Source organism: Lycorma delicatula, chromosome 2, assembly GCF_047948215.1.
Source record: "Lycorma delicatula isolate Av1 chromosome 2, ASM4794821v1, whole genome shotgun sequence".
NCBI lineage: Eukaryota > Metazoa > Arthropoda > Insecta > Hemiptera > Fulgoridae > Lycorma > Lycorma delicatula.
In genome coordinates, this window is record NC_134456.1 from 16,063,908 (window position 1) to 16,079,953 (window position 16,046).

The following is a 16,046-nucleotide window of genomic DNA, read 5'->3' on the forward strand; positions in this document are numbered from 1 at the left end:
AACTAGTTACATAAACACCAAATCTTTAAAAAAAAAAATTGATCAAAAGATTAATTTCCATTTCACCATATAATAAAATGCAAATATTTATTCAGTTGGTTTTCTTTAAGTTCGTATTTCTAAATACCATGCCCTTGCAGATCTGAAATCCCCATAAAAGTAGCTATAAGACCCGATTAAATGAAAACAACACGTAAGTGGCATAAGCCACAATAATTACTTTATTCAAATTAATAATACTCACTATACAATTAGTTCCTTTCAAGGTGTGGATTTACATTTTAGTAGGTTTAACATATAAATTTACAAAAAAATATGATTAGCTCACAGAAGAAAGTAACGGAATACAACTTCAGTTCTAAATTTCTTAAGGAAGCTCATCACGGGACACTTTTATCTTCAGATTGATTTTGCAGATTTCAAGTGCCTAATATCTTGTGTAAAGTTGCCTATATCACTGGTCAACATGATTTTTGTCTCACGAGTACCAATAGGTGTACTTAATGCAGTTCTTTATCCTGTTTTCAAATATGTATTCATAATTTCTCCATTACCTACTTCTTTGTTATTTTAATATTTTAAAACTTTTTTTATCCATTGTCAACTAAAAAATCCTAGAGAATTATAAATGTGATGGAACCAAAGGAGCCAACTCAAAAAGTTGTGTTGCTATTGTTGTGTAGATTCAGATGTGTATAGACATGTACAAACGTTACCTAGTGCAGAATACAATCATCAGAACAATGCCAGTTGTGATATAGTAGTGATCCAGTAAACATGTCATTGTGAGTTCTTTGTATATTTGAATTATTTTGTATTACATATTTACAACTTTTAATTAATCGTTAGTTACAATGTGCCTGCAGTTTTTTTAAATCAACCTAACTTTTTTTTTATGTATCTGGTGAAGTAACACTCTAGTCCCAAAGGCAAAGCCCTACTCCAGTAGTAAAAAAATGTAATGAACTTTATTTGGGTGTAAAGTCAGGATCAAACGGGCCTGGGTCCCATATATCTGTTGTTTATCATGTTCTATGCTTCTAACTGTGTGGAAAAATGCCACATGCCATTGCTATCCCTATGATTTGGAGGGAACCCAAAAATCACTATTCTGACTGTTATTTCTGCTTAACAAAGATTAAAGGGATTACATCAAAATGAGAACATACAGTGGTGTAATATAACTCACAATCTGCAATGAGACCAGATCCACACTCCGAAGAATTGACCATACCAAAGCTTCCAGAACATGTGATGTTAGATGAAAGGAGCTCAAAGTCTGGTGGAAGTAAGAAATAAAAATAAACAGATTCTGGTGATACAACTTATGAACAAAGCATTTCATCTCAGCCTCATTTACTGAATCAAGAAAATTTTAATGAACTCATAAAAGATTTAAAGGATCCAAAAAACAGTCTGGAATGCTTGCTTCCTGGCTAAAAGGGTGGAATCTTCTTCAAAAGAATACAGAGATATGTAGCACTTATCGTAATCACCATTCTCAATTTAAAGCCTCTTTTTCTGAAGAAAATGCCTTAGTGTTTTGTAATGACATTTCTTCTCTTATGCAGACACTTTGTAATGAACATAACCCAACAGAATGGCGCTTGTTCATAGATTCCTCTAAAGTTAGTTTAAAAGCTGTGCTTCTGCATAATGGCAATAAATTCCCATCAGTACCTGTGGCACATTCTGCTACTATGAAAGAAACTTATGAAAACTTGAAATCTATATTGGAAAAGCTTCAATATTCAGTATATAAATGGAGTATTTGTGGTGATTTGAAAGTGATTGCATTAATTCTTGGTTTGCAACTTGATTACACAAACTACTGTTGTTTATTGTGTGAATGGGATAGTAGGGACAGAAAAAAAAACATTTTATTAGAAATGAACAGCATAACCCATGGCCTAAAAATGTGTATCTACCTCTGTTACATATCAAACTAGGAATAATGAACAATTTCGTCAAGGACATGGACAATACTCCTGGTTCATGTACTTAAAACAGAAGTTTTCTGAAATTAGTGATGCAAAAATTACAGAAGGATTATTTGTGGATCCACAAATACGGTCACTAATGCACAATGAAAAGTTTGAGAGACTATTGAATCCACTGGAGAAAGCCGCTTGACAAGCATTCAAAAATGTTACTCAAGAGTATTTTAGCGATATCGAAAGCCGGAAAATTATTGTGATATTGTCAACGATCTTATAAAAACTTGGGTAGTAATATATCCTTAAAAGTACACTTCCTGCACACGCACATAGATTTCTTTCCGGAAAATCTTGGCGCAGTGAGCGATGAGCACGGGGAACACTTCCCTCAGGAGATTTAGTTACGGAAAAGAGGTATTAAGGCAAATGGAATCCTAATATGCTGGCCGATTATTGTTGGACCATCAAGAGGGATGCTACACAGGCGAAGTGTAACAGAAAATCGTCATTTCTTACTTTCTAGGTGAGCCAAATGTATGAATATTTTGTAATGAAGAATGCAGAAATTATTAAAATGTTTGAATTATAAATGCCTCTCTTGGAAACCTTGCGCAGTGGGGAAAAATCAATATCATATTTGAATTCAGAAGAATAAAATATGCTCAGAATCACATATTTTTCTCCCAGAGACAAAAAAAAATTCTTTTTTTCCCCCAGTGTAAGCTTTTGAATTATAACAATCAACATACATATAACTTAAAATATTTTATAAAAAAATCACTTATTCTTACACAAATGGTCAAAAAGGAGTGTAATGCAATTAGGATGTATGTAAATTATTATACAATTTATTTAAATATATATATATATATATTCATATAGCGTGTGACACTTTCGGTAACATAAGGATTCTAATGCGGGGTCATACATTTAAATCGGTTGACTCATAGAGCTAATATGGTGGAACAAACATTTGTACACTCTAAATACATTACACTCCTATTGTCTAGTTTGGTTTCTATTTCATTTTGGTTAATATGAAAATAATCAAAATACATCTGTTATGGTAGAAAATTATTTTTTATTTTCTGGATGAACCGCGTATTAAAAATATAAAATTATCAAAACTATAAAAGGATTACAAAAAATCCCCTAACTAAAACAAGGAAAAAATGGATATAAGAAAAAAGTGAAAGTTGGTACATTATATTTTAGCTGTCCAAAATCAAAAATACTACATGCAATTCAGTAGTGAGAAAAACAGTATTGCAACAATCTGATTATTTTTTTTTATTACATCTTGGGCAATAACTTATAAAATAAGGGTACTGTCTATTTTTTGTTTTATTTTGTCGATGGTTTCTTTACATCTACCATAGTGCCAGGAAATATTTAACCACAGGTCGTTACAAATATCAATTCATCCGTAACCAAAGAAAGATTGATTTTTCATTTCATATATATATATATATATATATATATATTAAAATTCCTTTAAATTAAAGAAACTCCATCTGAGTCAAACATCTATTATTTTGAAAATGACGGGTAAATGGAAAAATGTTGACTCAAAAACTTGTAAATTGTGAAAGAAAACATTGACCCTAATTACGTGTAATTTATTCATTTATGTACGTTCCACATTGGGGAAATTAAATTAAGGTGTGAATTTAGCAAAAGAAAAATAAATATTTATTGATTATTTCACTACAGCTTTTTATAAAGAAATTCAATGTCGTTAATGCTAAGTAGAGTTTCAGCGAAAATTTAATTCTCCATTATATTTTTATTTTTAGATCATCCAAAATAAATTTTATTAAATAAATGTTTAATTCTGATTAAAAATTTACGTTAAAAATAATTAAAAAGTCACTTTCATTTTTATAAAAATTATTTTCCTATCCAGTCAGTCGATCGAGTAAATTCATCATTATTGTTTGTAATGGAAGAATTGAAAGTAGTGAAATTACTGTAAACGACAGTAAAAATATTGAAAATATAAACAAAATGAGTTAATAAAATTAATTACAAAAATTAAAACTAAGTTTAAAAAACTTGTTTACATCGGACATAAAAGTTAGTTTTATGATGATTTAAAATCAAATATAATTTTTATATTGTATGGAGTATTTCCAAGTGAAAAAATAATTAAAAACTCAAAACAAATACAATTTCAAAGTTTTTATCGATATCCACACTAATCATACTTGTATGGTTTTTCATCAACGAACAAAACCCAATCGAGGCTCCGAAAAGAATTACTTATGTTATTAGGTTTTTATTTTATTACATTCATAATAATGCTATAAGGTACAAGGCCAAGAGGGTGAACTTCTCTCATTATAACGTTGGCTGGTATTTTGTGAAATTGGATATATTCAAGAAAATTACCAATAACATCTTTTAATACCATATTCTGATTACTGTCACAATAATTTTTGCTCCACATTAATGCTGCCTGCAACAAAAATATCATTATATAATTAAAAAAATTAATAAAAATCTTACATACAATTTTTTGAGCAACTGAAGAAAATAATCTAATAAATCAGAGATAATACAAACAACTAACTCTTATTTTGTCATCAAAATAAGAACAATTTAAAACTGTAAAAAAAATTAAGTATTACTTTCCAATTTTTAGTGTAATTATTTGTAATCAATTTTTTTTTTTTTTTTTTTTTTTAAGTTTACACGTGCACAAATAAATAGAACTTTAATTTGATTGTACATAAAAATACATTACACAGAACATAACATTATACGATTAATTACAAACAGAAAAACAAATTTTACGATAAAAAATTGATGATTTTGAAATGCACTTAAATTTTTTAATACACACACACATGAAATAATATTATGGTAAGAAATATATAAATGTAAAAAATTATTACAAAATAATTTACTGTTCAGATGTTCAAACTATTTTGAACAAATAGTATGTACACGCTGAACAGTATACAGATAAATAGTTTTATTTTAAATAAACTAGTGGAAGGATTTTTTTAAAGATTTGGCAACTTATTAAATATTGCAACAGTCGTGACCTGTCAAAATAGTCCAAGACTAAATAGCCTTGAAAAAATAGGCTATTCTAAAATAGCCTGACTAAATAAACCTGACAAAAAAGTTGGAAGATCCATACTAGGTTTTCATCGACAATGAAAAAAAATTGATTGACGATTAAAAATTTTATTGTAGTTGAAGATACAAAACTACATATTTCAGGGTTGTCTTCAATATCCTTTTCGGTCACCGGTGTAAATGCTGTACCCACTGAAGCAGCAACCATTCCATATAGGCTTTGTATAACTACATCATCGTTATCCAATTCCAGTTTTGTAGGGTAATACGGGTACGTGATATTTTTCTTTTCATTTGAATGAACAAAACCTAATGTGTGATCTATTTCGTGGAACTGTAATCCCACTGTTCTTCAGAGTCTATATGGATTTCAAGTAAGAAATTATTTCTCACAGAGTAAACCGCATGAGCTAGTAATAAACCTTCACCATCGAATTTTACTAGAGATAGTGATGGTTTCCGCCTATCATTATTGTGACTACCTTGTTTGTTTAATATCAGTACACTAGGATTATTTCAGTTGTGGTAAAATGAGAGTCCTAAGAGAACAGACCACATCTCAAAACGCTCTCTCAGCGATATCTAAAAGACTTTGCTTTACCAACATATAATGCCAAGACAGTCTCAACTTTCTCTATATTATAGAACGGGTCTATAAAAGTTTGAAAAATCCTGCTCGCCGCAACAAGGTGTCTTTGTTAATTGCCGGGTTTCGTTGTTCAGTTCACCATCTATCAGCAACTTATGGTTTCTTGAAACAGCATTACGGCTTCTTTAATTAGTTTTTAGTCTTTGATTTTATTATCGTTCTCTAAATAGCCAAACGTAGCCAGGTAATCTACCACAGAACTGTTATGGTCTTCTATTTTGTAACCATTCATCAAAACCAACAGTACAGTATATGTCATAAACATTTTCATAGTTGAATATATAAAGAAGACATGGTGTTGTAATTCATTTATTGTATCCACATTATAAAAAGATTAACATCTCCAGCTTCTATTTCATTAAGTACTACTTGATCTGATATATAAAATCCTAATACCAACACAGATATCGCACAGTATTCGTCCCCATTATAACGTGGGGATGTGATCTAGTTCTGTGACAAAATGTGTTACAAAAGCTCAATAACATTTACCTCTATACTAATGAACTGCTGCTGTTAGCTCTGAACTAAACATATGTAGTTTGGTATTAATTGATTAGTATCAATTCATGTGGATACAGATGTAGTCAACCGGTAAATATATACACAATAGCATCGGCTGGAACTCCAGCTGTTGAAAGGTATCATTCTCTTGTGAACAACATTTTCTTGTGGTATGTTTTATTTTTACTGAATTTGCCTCAAACATTATGAGGCATTTATTCACTAGTAGCTTACTTAAATGCAGAACAAGGCGCAGGGTTCCTGCTTCTGCGAACTCAGTTAGCTAGTTCAGATGGCAACGAAGTAGGACAATCAAGATGTCCAAAAGAATCCTACAGTGAAGGCTAAGACGAGTCAAAATTCACTGATGTAAATGTCTACAAAAATGTTTACATCCGTGGCATCCCAATGAGGCCTGCCTAATTACTTTGAGATGTAATCAGTTATAGGGTCACAAGACGACCTCCGTTAAGCCCATCAGGGCTGCGAACGGGGGCGTGGGTGTGGAGAGTGGCAACCAGAATCATCACAAGTCTTCCCCGATGGGGGTTGGGATGATGAAAGGTATCGTATATTCATTGCAATTTACCACTCGCTATAAAATGCTTCATTTCGATCTTTCACTTTTATTGTGGTGCCAATAATTATTAGTATGGCGCCATAGCTGATGACATACAGGTGACATCATGGGTTACATAGGTTAGTTGTGACACCCATGATCTTCAGTAAATGAAAGTTTGATAAAACATTAAAAAATTGAACATCACAAAATTTAACCTTTGTTTTTTTCCCTCTTCCAATCTTTACCTTTTCCCCTCATCCCTTATTCCTTTTTCCATCTTGCCTTTTACGCAAAAATATTTCTTTTATGTAAATAATAGATATTCTGAATAGGAGCCAAATTGGACCATAAATACAATTTTTTTGAAATATCTTGACCCCTGTGCCACCTAGCGGGTCCAAACTAATTTAGAAACCTTCAAAGGCATGCACACAACTACTCATGAAAGTTTTGTTGCAATCAGATGAATGTATAGGAACACATATGGGTCAAACAAACAAACATTTATATATATATATACATACACACACACACACACACACACACACATATATATATATATATATACAAACACACACACACACACACATATAGTATATATATATATATATATATATATATATATATATAAGATCACACTTATTATTATCTTTAAAGTATGTAATTTTATTATAAGACAAATTTGATTAAAATCCAACTTAAAATAAAACAAAATCTACCTGAAACTTTGTAAATGCATCAGCTCTCAATTCTTCTCTCGCTAAAATTAAACGAACAACATGCTGTGGTAATAAAGTAAATGAACCAAGGTTTAAAACCTCATTACCATGTTCATCAACAAACTCAAGAACCTGAAAGTTGTGAATAAAATACAAGTAAGTAAATAAATAATTAAAACAAAAATAATCTGATAATTATAAACAATTAAGAACTTGCCTCACCTATTTAGTCCAAAAATAATATATAGCGCTTAATTCTTAATTACAAAATTTTTGGTTTCGATTCTGTGTAATTTACGAAGGGTGTAACTTGAATGAAAGGTGTTTCCAATGAATAATTTCAATTTTAACAAAAAACTTAGATCCTAAATAAGATATATGAAAAATTTTATTTAAATCAGAGGTGAGTTCCTAATTTTACATAATTACAGAAAATTTGTATGGCAAAAATTAGAAAATCATTTTTAATTTTATACTACACCAGTAATTACAAGATTATAATAGACTTTATAATTACCGACAAAAACCATCATAAATAAACCAAAATTAATAGGAAGCTAAATGTAAACTTACGAATTTACATAAGTATTTTCAAATCCAATGAATCATCAATTATTTTAGGTAATGTATTACCTTTGTCATAGGTAAAACTGATAGTTAATATGATCAGTTGAATTAAAATTGGATTTCAACTAAGCTAGCTATCAATTCAAGTGTGGCAATTTAAATAATTCATCATTTTTAATATTCAACTATTTATTTATGAATGTTCATTTATGTTTATATTTCTAGACCCGTTGGATTGGTCTAGGACAGATTCCCAAACTGTGAAGGGAGGGAGTGAGAGAGATAGGTGGGGAAGAGTAATTCATACAGCATATAATACAGTAGCATACAGTTTTCTTGTCAAATTCAATAATTTTTTGAGTTCTTTTCACAATTATGCATTATGTTTTTTTTTTTTTTTAAATACAATTGCGAAATAAAAATACATAAGTATAAAAATTTCATAACCATCTAAATAAATCTATGAAAAATAAAATCAGCAAAGACATATATGGTAAGGTATGACTAAATAATTAAATACAAATAACTAAAAAATGATTTCCTACTTGTTACCAGAAAAACAGTATATTTATAACACCAACAGTTCAAAACTGTTATGACAAAATTAAAAAATATAATTAACTACCCAATAATGTACGAGGCTGAAGAGTAACACAGCCAGTATGTATGTATTCAATCAACTGTCTAAATATGTCTGGTTCAAATTCTTCAATAATTAATGTAAAATGCTGATTTGAAGCAGGCTAAATAACAAATAATAAAAACAATATGTAAATAAATAACATTATTAATAAATAATACTAAGATAATTTTAATATTAAAGGTGAGGCTACATCAGATGCTGACTTGATTAAGAGTAAATGCACTTGAGTGCGGCTTCCAGGCCAAATATGAGTTTACTTTGTTGTAAAACCTTGCTAAAGAAGTATATCCATTCTACTCACACTCTGAGATTTGTACTAACAAACTCCAGATTATGAATTTGAATTTTTGGTGCACAGTGAAAAGAAAACAAAAATGGATGAATAAATATGTAGAGAAAAAAGATAAAAATATGGAAATTTCCACTCATTAATTTGTAAATTTTATTTTCAGTTTTGTTTATTATAGTATTCTCCCATATTAAATCTGTCAATTTTCTTTTTTCTATTTTATTAGTAAACTGAAATGGTTATTAAACTGTACTCTGTAACAAAAAAAATGTGTACACCAAATATTAAGGAGAGAAACACAAATCAGTGTTCTCAAAACTATTTCGAAGAGGTAGGGGAACTTGATTAAGTATCAACCCAAGAGCACTACACAATTTTATCTGTGAAGTCAAGTCTAATCAGGAAATAATTTAATTGTCCTCATTAGAAAATGAACGATTGGATTTTCTAACATAATCGCATTCTAGTCAGGTAAAGTCAAGTAAGAGTCAGTGTAGCTTCACTTAAATAATAACAAATATAATAAAATATATCATATACTAATGAATTGCTTATCACAGATAAACCCAAGAAATCAAATTTTATTTATTGAACAGCATTACAAAACATAGAAACACTTTAAAACAATTAAATATTAAATAACTTACTCTCAAAATACTAATTTTTTTTTTTTAGAGCTAATTATAAGCACATTATTCAAGAGAGTTACTAGTAGTAACACAACTGTTAATGTCACCTATTTTAAAATATTAAAAACCCGTTCAAATATGTACTTGAATAATATAATTAATCTATATTGCGTTAATTCTTTTAATATGATATTTTTTGAATAATTTTGTGCAATAGTGAAATTTTGCGCAGAATTGTGGATAAATTTGGTGTCATTTTTTTGCACAATTTCTACACAAATTTTGTGCAATTGTGAATCTTATATTGTTCAAAAATACTGAGATATCGTACACACAAAATTTATATGTTGTGTTTAAATGTCTTTATATGAGTCTGTTCTGTTTCTGAGACGATTTGCAATAATCCTGAAGTCTAATCTGTATAATAATAGGTTGCTGTATTTATTATAGTATATTTTTTTTATTGTTTTCTATAATCTGTTTGTCAATTTGAAGGAAGCACCATATTCCTTTATTATTAAAAATTTTCAGGGATTGTTTAAAGATCAGCAAAAGGCTCTTTTCCGAGAATGTTAGCCATTTTACGTAATTGTTGGTTAATATATGTTAGTTGTTTTTTGTTGTGAAGCAGATGAGGTTCAGTCAGAAAGTTCTCAGCCTTAAACAGAGATGGCAGAAATATGTCAACGATTTTTATAAAGTATGATCTTTTAGATAGTGTGTTGCAAAATTCCAGATGAATGAGTTCAGTTGCTTGTTTCTGATAATAAAGTAAAGCAAACAGGGTTCGATATTTTCTGAAAATTGGATAAAATTGGGTTCAAGCTATTACAAAGTATTTTGCTTTAAAAGGTTTACAAACCCATATGGATATAGAAAAAAGAGTTAGATTCCATTTTATAGGAATTTTCCCCCTTTGTTTTCAATAGTAAAAAATTTATCTGCTTAATTTAAACATGGTCACACATAAATTCAAGATGATAAACACCTAAAAACTAACAAAACCATCATAAAAATCTACAGTTTTGTACTAAATTATCACCAACTGAAGGTAAGCGAGCTTACTGATATGACAAACATCTTGACAGACTGTCCCACTACATTTTACATAATCTTTTAGGTATGAAAAAGCTTTCTACTTGATGAATGCTGCATTTGTTAACAATCAACCAAAAATGCATTCAATTGAACACTTCTAAAGGGTGTTTGGAATTATTTAAATGTGATTTCACTGAGTTTCTTCAACATTTTATAACAGTAGATGAAATATGGACTCACTATTATATATCAGACATGAAATAGCAGTCCAAACAGTGGGTGGGAGCAAGTGAAAGTGCATTAAAGAAAGCGAAAATGGTTGCATCTACAGAAAAAGCCGTAGCTGCGGTTCTTTGGATTCACATGGTGTGGTACTCATAGAATATCTGGAAAAAGGCAGGACCATCATTGCGAATATTAAGTTTCATTACTGATATTATTGAAATGTGCTATTAAATTGTCTACATTTGGCCAAAAGAACTCTTTCACCACAGTAACACGCCTGGGGATTGCACATACATCTCAGGTTGCATCCTGGCTGAAAAACTCCATGACCGCCAGTGATTCCCAGACTTTTCTAAGTCAAAGCACCCTTTCCAAGTCGCAGATTTTCAATTAAAATTTTTCCATGGCGCCCTACCCTAAGTAAAAGTATGACTACCTGTAAGTAAGTGATAAAAATAAATAAAAATCGTGTATCTTCATTTTTTTTTACTTTAACATTAAATTAATAATTATAAATGTCTTGTTTTAATTAATTATGAAGCTTTTACAATATTTTAAAGCACCCCTGTGAAGAGAAAGTGGCTCCCCGGGGTGCCGTGGCGCACAGTTTGGGAAACACTGACCTATGCTTTAACTTGCTTCCACATGATTGTATTCACCAAATTTGGCTCTCAGCAATTGCTTTTTCTTTCTAAACCTGAAGAGGTAGCTCATTAGATGAAGATTCACTTCAAATGATGTGGTCAAATCTGAGACAAGCATTTATTTTGAATTCGACAAGTCACATTATACTGAAGGTATTAAAAAAATGGAAAGTTACTGGTCTAAATCTATCTAACTGCAAGATGATTATGTTGAAAATAAAAATTTCTGAAAAATCTTTTATTTCCTCTGTCAGATATAGAACTTTGAAACAGCCCTCATACAGGTAGTATGCTTCAAGAGAAAACAAAAAACATACCTTAACCAACAATTTTTTTTTTTTGAGTTCTAATTAACTTTGAAAGATCCGATGGGAAAAATTGTTCCAGTGTTTTGAAAATAAATCAATAAATATTTAATAATTCTATTAGCTGGTTTTCCAATGATACTTTTAATACCTAATCATAGTTTTATAATACGTATAAATTTAAATGACTTGCCATTAATTGAATAATTTCAAAACATTTTTTGATTGTATTATACAAATTCTGCATTGTTTTTGCTAAAACAAATGTTATGATTTAAAAGTAAGATTTTTATATTTAACATAGTATTTTTATACTGAACAGTGTTTTTTCTAAACTGCATATTTAACCATAACTACATATAAATTCTCTTCCTTCTGTTAAAATACGGTAATATATTTTTTTTCAAAAAATATTCAGTGAAAAAAGAATTAAAATAATAATACATAAATAAGTTATTCAAAAACTAAACTCCTTTCTGGTTATTGAAAATAAACCAGTTGCCACAGCAACATGATGCATGTACAACAGCTACTAACATTTATAATTCTGTTACACACTCATCTGTCATCCATAAGTAAACAACAAGTAATGTAAAGCTGTCATTGTTTCACACACCAACTACAGAAGTGAATAGCATAATTAGTTTTCTACATATGAAAAAAGACAGAACTGCAAGATCATATTTATGAAAGTTTAGTTATGAATAATTAGTGCAAGAAATTTATAGAAAGAATAAGACAAAAGAAAATCTAAGCAAACAATATGGAACCAAGAAGTGGATGGAATACAACCGTTTTTAAACTGAAAAAGATTTCTCAACTGAATCAGTGGAACATGCACCACAATAAAATTATAATTTCATTACAAATCTTTAAAGATATAAAATATTTTATAATAGATAAGTTATTAATAATTACAGATAGGCATTCACGTAAATTTATTAGAAATTTAAAAGATGATATTAAATTAAGAAGGATATGAAGAAAAAATTGTCTAATGAACATAAATTAAAAAATATTTAATACACTTTTGTCAATTTTCCCTTTTTCCTAAAAAAAAAAACACCCAAAAAGAAAAATCAAATTTTCTGCTATTCAAAATCTTAAAACCTGATATTTTACAGCAAAAAAAATTATCAAAATATTAAGAAATAAATAAAGGATAAATTAAGCAATGAAATAAGAGAAAAGAATATTTACTTTATAAAAAATTTAATATCTTTCTTATCTGACTAATGAAAATATAAATTTCTTATTTTTTGACAAGACAATAAATAAAAAATATTTATCATAATGCATTAATTAATTCTTATGCATTCAAAGTTTGATTCTTTGCAGTTTCTTTATTTATACTTTCTCAGTGAATACAGCTAGAATAGCTAAATTAAAGAGAAAAGTATTACGATCATGTCAAAAATGGGGTAATGAGTTTTATTCGAAATATTTCCGTTTTACGATCCAACTAGTTGTAAATAAAAAACATACTTAAATAAAAAATAAAGAATGTTCCCTATCACCATTACTTTTTAATCTTTACATAGAACTAGCAGTTAATGATGTTAAAGAACAATTTAGATTTGGAGTAATAGTACAAGCTGAAAAGATAAAGATGGTATGATTTTCTGATGATACAGTAATTCTAGCTGAGAGTAAAAGGATTTAGAAAGAACAATGAACGGCATGGATGAAGTCCTATGCAAGAACTACCACATGAAAATAAACGAGAAGAAAATGAAAGTAATGAAATGTAGAAATAACGAAGATGGACCACTGAATGTGAAAATAGCAAGAGAAAAGATTATGGAAGTAGACGAATTTTGTTATTTGGGAAGTAGAATTACTAAAGATGGACGAAGCAGGAGAGATATAAAATGCCGAATAGCACAGGCGAAACGAGCCTTCAGTCAGAAATATAATTTGTTTACATCAAAAATTAATTTAAACGTGAGGAAAACAGTTTTGAAAGTATATGTTTGGAGTGTCGCTTTATATGGAAGTGAAACTTGGACAATCGGAGTACCTGAGAAGAAAAGATTAGAAGCTTTTGAAATGTGGTGCTATAGGAGAATGTTAAAAATCAGATGGGTGGATAAAGTGACAAAAAAAGAGGTGTTGTCGCAAATGGATGAAGAAATAAGCGTTTGGAAAAATATAGTTAAAAGTAGAGACAGACTTATAGGCCACATATTAAGGCATCCTGGAATAGTCGCTTTAATATTGGAGGGACAGATAGGAAGGAAAAAATTATGCAGGCAGGCAACGTTTGGAATATGTAAAACAAATTGTTAGGGATGTAGGATGTAAGGGGTATACCGAAATGAAACGACTAACACTAGATAGGGAATCTTGGAGAGCTGCACCAAACCAGTCAAATGACTGAAGAAAAAAAAAATTTAATGTGACTATAAATAAGAATATAAAAAAGAAAAAAAATTAACTAACTGAAAAGTTTTTTATCAGGCAAAAATAAAGCATTTATGCTTTAAATTAAGAAAGCATTGTTACTAGACATTTTTTATTCATTTTAAAGCAAATTCATATGGCTTTAGTAAAAACTTAGTCATAAAAAAACCTAAGGGAACTTTTCACAAAAAAAAAACTGTTAAAAAACAAATAGGTTTTTTTTTATTAATTTTATTGTTTTATTTTTTAGCAATAAAAAGATAATTGAATTTATTTTTTTGGATATTGAATTATTCATTTTATTTCCATTCACTTGTAATATGTAAGTAGTCTAGATAATGTATAAGAATCTACAATACAAAAATTTATTTAATACATTAACTAGTTCTGGTACAAAACAATTATGCATCCTTGATTGAATATCTATAAGGTTAATATACAAATTTATTTTTAAATTAACTTTTTAATTACAAATCAAATCAAGTTTATTTAAATATAACTTTTCTAAACCCATGTCATAACGTTTAAATATGCATTTGTAGAAATTTTTAACAAATAATGATTCTAAGAAAAAACCCACTATAACATATGTAGATATAATCTACATGAATACACAAACAAACAAGTATATATTAATTAACAAACAGAATTCATATTTTATTCTTTTTTACCGCATTTTAAATATTTTGTTAAAAAAACTATCTGACTAAAAATATTGATGATATTTTGAAAACAAAATATTTATTAAATTTTATTTGATTTTTTTGCAAAATGTTGAATATTTAAAATAATATTCGTCAATTTTATAGAAAAAATCAATCTCAATCACCCTATCACCTCACTTCCTCCTGAAATTCTCGCACTTCATATTTAAACATTAAAACTAATTATTATAAAATTTGTTCTAAATTATTATAAGCTTTATTGTTCAAAAAAAGGTTATGATAACATTCATTTCAATTCTTATTAAGTTTCAGTAAAAAAAAATTGACACAAAGATGCATTCACATTCTCTGGGGAGGGGGGGTGATTGGATGTGACCCTGGTAAAACTGGTATTGTATAATTCAACACAGTTTTTGAACATTTAATAACACATAATTGTCTTCTTTTTACAAATAATAATATACTATAATCTTATACTATTAATAGAAGAAAGAAATAATATAAATTTTTACAATTAAAAATAACAATAATACGGAAAGTAATGAGTGCAAATTGTGAATAAAATAAAAAAATAAAGCAATGTAAAAACGAAGAAACATTAAACAAATACAAATAATATTAATGTAACATTATTTATTAATGTTTCCATTATAGAGGACTTCAAATATAATTTAGGAATACAAACAATAATAATTTTATAAATAAACTGAACATCCTCTCCCCACCAAAAAATAATTTAAAACTGATATATTAAAATATATTTCTTAACATTAATGTATTATTTTGAAAGCATACATTTTTTTAAGGAATATTCAAGTTATTACAAAAAATATATGACTATAATTTTCAAAAGAAATTGATTATTTAAAAATAATTTCATAAAATCGTCAAACAAACACAAAAAAAACCTTAGAATTTAGCAATATTAACGTAAAAATCTATGAGTAAGGTTGGATAAACATAATCGTAACTACTCATAGTAATACATTTTATATATCGTTATAAAAAAAATAATACATTGCCTAAGTAGTATTATAACATCCTGACCCCTCTAGGGAAAGACATCCGCCTTGTGGCGATCCTGGTTGCTATACCATCCCCTAGCCCTGATGGGCTTTACCAGAGGTCATCTTTTAGACCCTCTAAATTTGATATCACAACACAGTCATCAATTTGGCTT

The 16,046-nt window shown here is 28.8% G+C and overlaps 1 pseudogene; it reads right to left on the reverse strand.

Annotated features, from left to right (window-relative positions):
- Nucleotides 1–3,397: 3,397 nt before the first annotated feature.
- LOC142320501 (serine-enriched protein-like) overlaps nucleotides 3,398–16,046 on the reverse strand; it is an 83,734-nt pseudogene continuing 71,085 nt past the window's right edge.